Below are 10051 nucleotides of genomic sequence, written 5' to 3' on the forward strand. Positions count from 1 at the left end.
GTTCAATTGCAAACGCTAAAGCTGAGTCGGTGCCTTTTGTTCACTAGATTGTTAATAGACCCCTCCCTTTCTATTACCATTTGTCTAAACTAACTGCTGGGCATATAAAAAAACACATTTTATCAGTTGCAGTAGATCGCAGCCTCGCAGTCGGCCGGATGTGGTAGACCGTCCGGGTTCAGTAGACCACTAGCGTGCTACTGGTCTTTTTTATTTTTCCAGCGTATAACCTCGCAATAGACCGCAAAGTCGCAGTTGACTGAGAACCAGTATATTTCAAATTTTTTATTTAAAACTGTTGAGAAAATCCACCGGGCAAAACAATTCGATCGTGCACATATTAAACGGAGAGTAAAATAAACACAAGACAAGCAAGTCACAAGATGAACATCAAGATTGTATGTTGTTCTGCCAAGCCTACTCCACGGGCGAGAAACACGATCTTCCACTATGAGAAAAACAAAATACAAGGATTACAATGGATTAATCTCAAACCCACAAACCCGCAACCCTTTCCATGATTCTCAACCCAAGACCATACAAGAGATTACCCGAGAAAAATCCCAAGAGAAAATACCCAAGAGGAACCCGAGAAAAGACCCAAGAAGAAAATGCGAGGAATAAACCCACTTCTCTTCTTCTTCTCCCTGTCTCTCTCTTTCCTTCTCTCTTTCTCACCTTCTCACTCGAGGGCCAAGTCCTAGCCCTCTTGGAGGATCCTATTTATTTATTAGTGGGATAAGGGTATTTTCATTACTTTCCATGAGATAAGGGTATTTTCATTATTTTTTATGAGACAAAGGGCATTTTGGTTATTTTCTATTACATAAGGCATTTTAAGATTTATTGTTATGATTTGGTTCTATTTTGATCATTTTATGAGATAAGCATTTTTGTCATTTCAAGTATCAAATTTTCTATATGCTCATTTTTGTGAAAAGGGTATTTTGGTCATTTTCATAACATGAGTATTTTGATCATTTTCATGACATTAGAGTATTTAGTTTTCTTTATTTTAAGATATTTTCTATATTTGTTCTTTTTTCTCATTTGCCCATAAAATATGCGTATTTTGGCCATTTTCATGAGAGAAGGGTATTTTGGTTATTTTGCATCACGGGGGAATTTTAGAATTTATTTCTTTTTTATAATTGTCAGTGTCATTCTTTTCCCCTTTTTCTTATTTTCCATGAGATAAGGGTTATGGTTATTTTATGTGATAATGGCATTTTGGTCATTTTCTATGTCACATGGGTATTTTAGGATTTTTATAAATTTTAGATTTTCTTTCTTTTCTATTCATTTTGTTTATTATATATGGATATTTTCCATATTTTTGGTCATTTTCTATGATATGAGAGTATTTTGTGATTGTTTCCTTTTAGGATTTTTTTTTTCTATTTTTTCCAAATTTTTATCTTTTTTCCAATGACAAGGTATTGTAGTCATTTTCCTTGAGTATTTTATGATTTTTTTTAATAATTTTTCTATTTTTTTATTTTTTTTATTAGATAAGGTATTGGTCATTTTTCATGAGAGAGGAAAGAGTTGCAGATTTTTTTACCCCGAAATTTAGCTAGTAACCCGGGGTGGCACCTTGAATTTTATTGATGAAAGAAAAAATTACAGGAGGGAGACATTCCACCATACCTAGGGGTGTAAACGAGCCGAGCCGAGCCGAGCTTGGCCAGGCTCCGCTCGGCTCGTTAAGCTCACAAGTGAGGCTCGGCTCGGGCTCGAACCAGGCTCGGCTTGGCTCGGCTCGGTCAGGCTCGGCCAGGCTCGCAAGCGGCTCGCGAGCCTTACCGAGCTTGGTTTATATTATGTTCACACCCCCACATCTTCCTTGGACAGCCCTACTAGTGTAATTTGACTACTTTTTTTACACTATGGGGGGTGGTCCTAGTAACAAATGGGGTTCCAAAAATGAAGTGACATATTTTGCCCCCCCCCCTTTCACTCCATGGACAACCCTTTTAATGTATATATTAATATATAATATATATATTTAAATATATTAAATTCTTAATGAGCTTTAACGAGCCGAGCCGAGCCGAGCCGAGCCTGGCCTAACTCGGGCTCGGCTCGTTAAGGATTCGAGCCGAGCTCGAGCGAGCCTCCGAGCCCGAGCCAAAATTGACACCCTTAACCATACCTCAACTTACAACGGATGTTTGGAATACCCAAAGCATCACATCTAATAGCACCCCTAGCATTAAAAAGAAGATCCTTCCACCGACTAAATGCTTTATTACCTTTTACTTTTTCAAGCATAATTTGCCAAGGAGTAGGCAACTTGATTGGCCTCTCTATAGGCATGGGATATCCTAGGCTCCAGCTCCATGATCAACTATATTAGTTCCTGCCAATACAATTTAGTAGTCCATAGAGGAGTTTTATTGTCTTTAAGTAAATCAATCAGAATTTTATTGTCTGATTCAATCCAGATATTTGTGAACCCTAGCGCTTTGTAGTATCTGAGTTCATCCAGATATTCTCAAAATTATGCAATGGAAAATGATTTTGAAAATATAGCAGTTGAAAAGTATTGAAAAGAAAATGAATTAGCCCAAGGTTCCAACCATAGAGGAACTTTATGAAATCCTTCATATGAAAATTTTGTAATTATGTCTTGATATGATTGTTAATATCTTTTTATCAATCCATGGATAAATTGGAAATTCTTCTAGAAATTATCTTTAATTAAAAAAAGGGAAAATATATTTCTTGTCTAAAATTTACTTTGAAAGGGTTACCTATTTGAGACAAAAAAGGTGAGAATGATTCTATGATTTTATTAACATGTTATATCTATGAACTATGACAAAGGATGAAAAATCTAATGCTCTAATTGTTTGATTTATCATGAACCTCCTATTAGTTTTAAACCTTAATTTGAAAAATATTGTTTTGATAGAATTGAATTAAATTTAAATCACTCTAGCCCCATCTTTTAGTTGATGAAAAGTGGGAGAGAATATTGATATTTTGTCAAACTTAGTTTTGAAAATTATTTGTTTTAAACAGGGGATTTGCTTGCCAATTTCGTTGAAAGCCATTTCGCGGCTGGCTTTGCATGCGAGAACAGTCACACAGGTTACTTTTTGGTGCATTTTGTCTGATTTAATTCTTCTGAGATGACTCTTCTCACATGCAAAAGCCAGCCGCAAAATGTCTTTCTGCGAAATTGGCTAACAAATCCCTTTAAACAAAGTATAAATTAAGAGGGGGCAAATTTTGTTTAAAACAGTCAATGAAGGGGTGCTTAGAAGGGGAAATCATTTTGTGTTTGTGATCATAAAAAAAAATGGAGATTTTTAGCCCAAGGGTTCAACTTTGGTCAATCTTAAGTCATGCTTTGACGATAACAAAATACAATATGATATTTGATATAAGTTGTTCTACTAATCTTTGAATGTTAATCTCTTCAAAGGTCAATTTGAAGCATGGATCAAAGCATAAAACTTGGAGCATGAAGAAAGATTTTGAAGATACATTAATCAAGCATAAAGATTGAAGAATTGAAGAAGATTGAAGTCTTAGCAGTAAAAGTTAGTTGTAAACCAAACCCTCATGCATCTTGCGGTTAATGGCACTAAGGGTAGTTTAAAAAAAACATAAAATGGCTAAATATGAAATTAAAGTCATTATTCATAAGTGGAAAGAGAAATTGAACGAGAATGGAACCGTCCAAAAACAAGATTTCACTGTCAACCATGGACTGGACACAGTTGACCGTGGACATGGACAGTTGTCTTGTAGTTAGTGGCACTGAGGGTAGTTTAATCAAACCTAAAATGACTAAAAATGAAATTAAAGTCATTATTCGTAAGTGGAAAGAGAGAAATTGATAGAGAATGAAACTGTCCAAAAACAAGAATTCACGGTCGACCATGGACCGAGCACGGTCGACCGTGGAAGTGGACGATTAGCCGCCTAGGGGCCTTCTGTGAACATCCAATCTCCAATGGCTAGTTCATCGGTCGACCGTGGTTGGTCCAACCAAGATGCCCGCACGCACAGGTGACATCAAGATCTTCGACTATAAGAAAAAAAGACCAAACAAAAGATTACAACGGATTACTTCAATACCCAAAAACTGTAACCCTTTTGATCTCTTCTCTTCTCAATAAAGATTGAACACAAATAAACAGAAAGAATAAACCCTTTAAATTTTTCACCACAAGAGAACCTTAATTGAATACCCTTTCAATTTTTCACCACGAAGAGAAAGAATAAAGATCTTCATAGTTGTTGAACATCATGATATACAATGGGAAAATGATTTTGAGGAAGCTGTGCAGGCCAACTCGCAGAGTGATGTCAATGCCATACCGCGCTGTGTTCCCCTTACCAAGTCCTGCTAACAAACTTCTATACAATAAATAAAAGCAACTTGATTGAAAATGAGTGAAAATTTGGAGATATACAACTTAGACTTCCATCTTCATCCCCTTCGGGAAGACCAGCATCATCTCCAATCCCTTCAAGGAGAGAGTCATCCTCGCCCAATTTTGCCAACCTTGCACACAACTTCTCCACCTTGCTCTGTTCTTGGCCCAGACACACAAGCAGATCATTCAACTCTGCCTCCCTCTCCTTCTGAGCTTCTTCCCTTGCCTCCACTCTCACTGCCTCTATGTCAGGTGGATATGCCTCACTCCCACCCTTCCTCAATATCTTCAATTCCGAATCCAACTGAAAATTAGCCTGCTCTAAGCGGTTGTAGGCGTCCGACACTATAATAGGATGATCTAAACCGTTCATGTGTGGAACACAAGGTAAATAGGTTGTGCCCCAAAAATCATTTCTTTAGGATGATCCTAGCCCTCTGATGTGGTCCGTATAGTACTTTCTAAAAGTATAGGACTATAAGGGCTTACACCATATAAAATCTTGATCAGTTGGGATTTTACGGGGCACCCGCGGGTCCACCCACACGGCTCAGTTTTGACGGGACCCGTACGGCCAGGTTAAATTTCATTGGGTTAGGATGATCTAAACCGTCCATGTGTGGAACACAAGGTAAATAGGTTGTGCCCCAAAAATCATTTCTTTAGGATGATCCTAGCCCTCTGATGTGGTCCGTATAGTACTTTCTAAAAATACAGGACTATAAGGGCTTACACCATATAAAATCTTGATCATTTCGGATTTTACGGGCACCCGCGGGTCCACCCACACGGCTCAGTTTTGACGGGACCCGTACGGCCAGGTTAAATTTCATTGGGTCACTAATTTAGTGACCCGGACTTGTAAGTTACGGGTGGTCCAAGTGGACTCGCGGGTCCGGGTCACTTTTTGAAGGTCTACCAGTGCCCAGCCATGCTTGCGCCCACTCAACGGATCCGACATCTTTTTCAACAAAAAGTGAAAGCCGAATAGTCTCACATTGACCAAACCAAAAACTCGTCTGGTTCCATAAGCTTATAGAAGTGTTTACTCCTCGGAAGGGAGGAGAATCTTCATCGACCCTAACCCTAGGAAGTAAGACTTTTGGTTAATCCCAAAAGGATCCCTAAGATGCTTCTCACCAATCACAAAGTTTTCCTCTGGGCACACTATTTTTGGCCCCACCAAGCTTGATATCCCATCTCCATTAGTAGGTCAACCTTGAGGAGCCTTGGCCAACACCATTTTAGATTGTAAGGGATAGATTGTACGCACTAGTGCACGAGTTCGAACCAAACTCACTTTGATTTGTTATTATTTGGAGAAATTGTAGGCATTAAAATACCCAGCTAAGCCTAGAGATAAAATGCCCTGGATAAATTGAAGTAAAACTTTTATTATATTTAAGAAATGATATTTTCCCCCTCTCACGGATAAAACCCTTTATCCCCGTCTGATGGATAAAACCCCCTCGCCCCAACATTTTATTCGCTAGTTTTAAAGGCAAAGAAAAACGTTAAAGGAGTGAATTTAACCTCAAACAGTGCAACATTCCCATAGAAACCGTTAGGGGGAGGGGGAGGAATATAGAGGAATATCATTTCCCTATGTTTATGTTGTTTTTTATTTGATGTATGCACGTACAGGGAAGCCACACTGGCATTGCATTTGGTCAATACACTTGTTAAGGATAGACACTGGATATGAGGCAGCACATAACAGGGCACATTGCATTGCCTCGCAACTGGGTAAAGAGTGGTTCTCCAGGCACATTTGTTGTTGTGCTGAGATGACACCTGTCAACGTGAAAAAAAAAAAAAAAAAACCAAAGAGATTAGTGACCGATGGCAAGGGTATACACTATCAAGGTTTTAAATTTCGGTCCTCACCAAAACCAAAATTTTAGCTGAAATCCCAAAATTCAGTAGAAGCGCTCGAAATGGTTGGGTAGAATTTCGGCTGAAATTTTGTAAAGGAATAAAAAATTAATATTTTATCAAGAAATTTCACCGAAATTTCGGCAATTTTGGTTTCGGAACGTTTCGGTTTCAGACCTCACTGAAGTTCAAAATTTTGGATTTCGGCCGAAATTTAAAACCTTGTACACTATCAAGAAGCTGTTTGGATTTCAGCAATTGTCTAGAAATGTTTGGAAAGGAAAAATATTTTTAGAAGTTCATTTATTTTATACACTAAAAAAGATTACTTGAACCAACCATATTCAATTTTAAGGAAAAATATTGCCTTCAATTTATGATAGTATCCCTCTAAACAAACCATAATTCTATCATTTTCCTCTAAATCATGAAAAGAAAAAACTTTTCCTAAGAAAACATTTTCCGTCTGAAATGTTTTTCTTGCAATCCAAACAAAAATCTCAAACCTTTGATTAATTAGATAGGGAAGAGATAAAAGTGGGCCCACAATTTTATTCATGTTCTACAGTCTTTTCATACAAAATCATTTTCCAAAAAAAAAAGCTTGTAAAATAATATCCATGGCAATTCCCAGCTCCTTGAAATATAGTAAAATATAAACAAGTAGATTTTCCAAAAGAAAAGATAAATTTTACCAAACGAAAGTGTGAGCAGAAGGCCCAACATCAAGAGAGGAGCAGAGGATTTCATCTTGGCTTGAGATGAGTTGATAACACATACACCGTATAGCTGAGAATTTGGATTTTGTCGATATCTTTTGAGATTACATATAAAATCTACCTAGCTAGCGGTCCATGTCAATAGAAATAGAAATCTCAGATATACAATAGATTTACAAAATCTCTTATGTGGTGGTGTTGCGTCAAAATTGGGCTGCCTATAGTGTAGTGACCCAAGTGGCAACCCAAGAAGGGGGTGAATTGGGTTTAAGAAATTGCTGCTCTTTTAAAAGATTAATTAAAATTAAAACCTAGAACAATAACAATTAGAGTAATGATATAATGAAGGGTGCCCTTGCAAAAATCAGCTTCAACAGCACCCCTATTGGTTAATTTCTGAATGTGTGGCGTCGAAAAAAGTGGATTGGGCCTAAAACAGTGGAAACCGTGTTCAGTTTAAGCACTAAGAAATAAAATCAAGATGCAAATAAAGATAGAGAGAGAGAGAGGAAAGAGTGCACTGAGATTTTATAGTGGTCCAGCATGAACCAACCTACATCCACTCCACGAATATCCCCTTCATGGCTTCCACTAACCCGGCTTCTTACGGGTGGAGTCAAAACCATAAACAAACTTTTTATCCCCAAAAGCTCCGCCTTGAAGTTGAATCCGTGCCTTGTCCACTATTGTGAGCTTTATCCCAACGCTCGTCTTCAGAGAGTTGCCAAGGTACCCTTCGCCGTAGTACAAATATGGAAAATAAATTGCCTCCACAAAGGCTAATACAATAATAACCTCACTGCAAGTTTCTTTCAAATGATTTATAGGTGAATCATACTCTACTCCCTCAAATAATATCCAATTAGAAGCACAAAGGGTTTAAACACTCAAATTTATCTCCAATCGTATTCAAAGAGTGTGTCTTAATGTTACAAGGGAGTAGAACCCCTTTATATAGGAAATCCAAACCAAAACTAGTTGTTATGGCACTCTAAAGGGTAGTTAAAACTTAAAACTAGCCTTTATGGCTATCAGGTGGTTGATATGGGTTTTCAGACGTATGTGCAAACGTTTGTCAAGTTCTCACAAACGCCTATCAATATTTCTGTGTCTGTTGCACTTCACAGATCTTTGACGGACGTTTGTGCAGACGTCTGATGCATTGTCTGTGAAAGGTCTATTCCCCTTTATGCTCTTTTCATTTTTATCCTTTTCTTGGCCTATGGGTTGTTGGTCCACTTGACTATTGATTACGTTTAACTTATTTTAAACCATTTTAAGGGCTCTTCAATGCCTCTAGTAGAATCTAAGTGATGAATAAATTATACAATCTAAAAACTAAAAAAACTTGATTTTTTATCTTCCATCTGGCCTTCTTCTAGTCCTCTCCTGTCCACGCATCTCCATCTTTCCTTTAGCATCTGTCCCGAATGACCAGGTCTGGTCGACCTCCGGGAGTCGGCCGACCTAAACTGGCATTCTGTTACGCTTGAATTTTTCCCAGTTTTGGGCCGGTTTACCTAGAGGAGGCCGGTCGACCGGGAACAGATTTTCCCAATTTTAATTTTTTAAACCATTTGATAAGTTTACAAACTTTTGGGCAGGTTTTAACTTCATTTTAAAAGTATTCTGGGAATGTTTTGAGAGTGCCTTGACTTGAAATAAACCAAAAGAGAAGGATGCATAGTCTAAGTAAAATATCACTTCTCTGTCTTGGCCTCGAATAATCTTCCAATTGAACTTGACTTGCTTAGGATACTTGAATTTGAGCTCCTCCTTGGGAGTACCTCCAAGGGATGATGATTCCAATGTGTTCCAAGTCCTTTGACATGTGTATGGTTCATCCTAAAGCTTTTGGCCATAGTGTGTGGTGTAGTGCTAGATCGGATCAACCATTGAAAAAACTATCTAAAGCACAACGCTCCAAGACAACACATTAGTCTATAAAACTTAATCAATTTGAGTTTGTTAAGCATCAAAACAAGGTGATTAGTTGAACTCTTGGAAACCCTTGGGCTAACGCTAATTGATCAACTTGTCTTTAGAATCAATAAAACAAGATTTATAAGATTTCCAAGGTTGAACCATTAGGCTGACGAAAAGCCATTTATTGTAAATGTTAATATGGTCGAAGCCAGATTTTACTAGTCAGTGATCGATCTGCTAAAACTTAAGATCGATGCGCTTGGGAGGCCTATTGAGTAGATCCTAACCCTCCGATAAGTTTTGATAATGGTCAGTCTCTTTATAGACCAGAGGATTAGGATCATCCTATGGAAATACGTTGTAGCCAAACAAATGGACGGCTTGGATCATCCAATGGAATGGGTCACACAAAATTTGTTTTGAAAAATACTGGACTATATGGGCACACACCATATAAAATCCCCATAAAATGAAGTTTTAATTTGTTACGTGAAAATATAGTCAGTATTTTTCAGAAAGTACCGTACGGCCAACACCATATGATGGTCCAAACCGTTCATTTGTCTCGCCAGAACGTAAATAAGTTATGCCCCAAAAAATCATTTCCATGAGATGAGCCTAACCCTCTATAGCGTCTATAGATCATCATATGGAAATGAATTTTGGGGCTCGTGGCTCAACAAATGGACCGCTTGGAACATCTTATGGAACGGGCCCCACAGTTTTTTTTTACAGAAAAGTTCCAGACTATAAGTAGGCTTGGCAAACGGGTGGGCCGGGACAGACCCAACCCATATCATACAGGTGGTACGGGTCGGGACATAATTGATCGGAATCTTATGGGTCACTATTTTGTGAACCCAGACCCCACCCATATGACCCGGGTGGACCCGGGTGTCACACGTTTTTTTTTTTTTTGCTGTTTTTTTATTCCCACACTATAGGATGATCCAAACCGTCAATGTGACGGGCCATGATGCAAATAGGTCGTCACCAAAAAATCATTTCTATAGGATGATCCTAGCCATCTGATCTATGGAGGAATTGCATATTATTATTTATGGAAACCTCTATAGATAAGAGGGCTAGGATCATCATATGGAAATGATTTTTTGTGGCACAATCTATTTACGTTGT

The sequence above is a fragment of the Tasmannia lanceolata genome, unplaced genomic scaffold (assembly GCF_043159265.1).
Source record: "Tasmannia lanceolata isolate RefF3 unplaced genomic scaffold, GAP_Taslan_0.1 ptg000029l, whole genome shotgun sequence".
Taxonomy (NCBI): domain Eukaryota; kingdom Viridiplantae; phylum Streptophyta; class Magnoliopsida; order Canellales; family Winteraceae; genus Tasmannia; species Tasmannia lanceolata.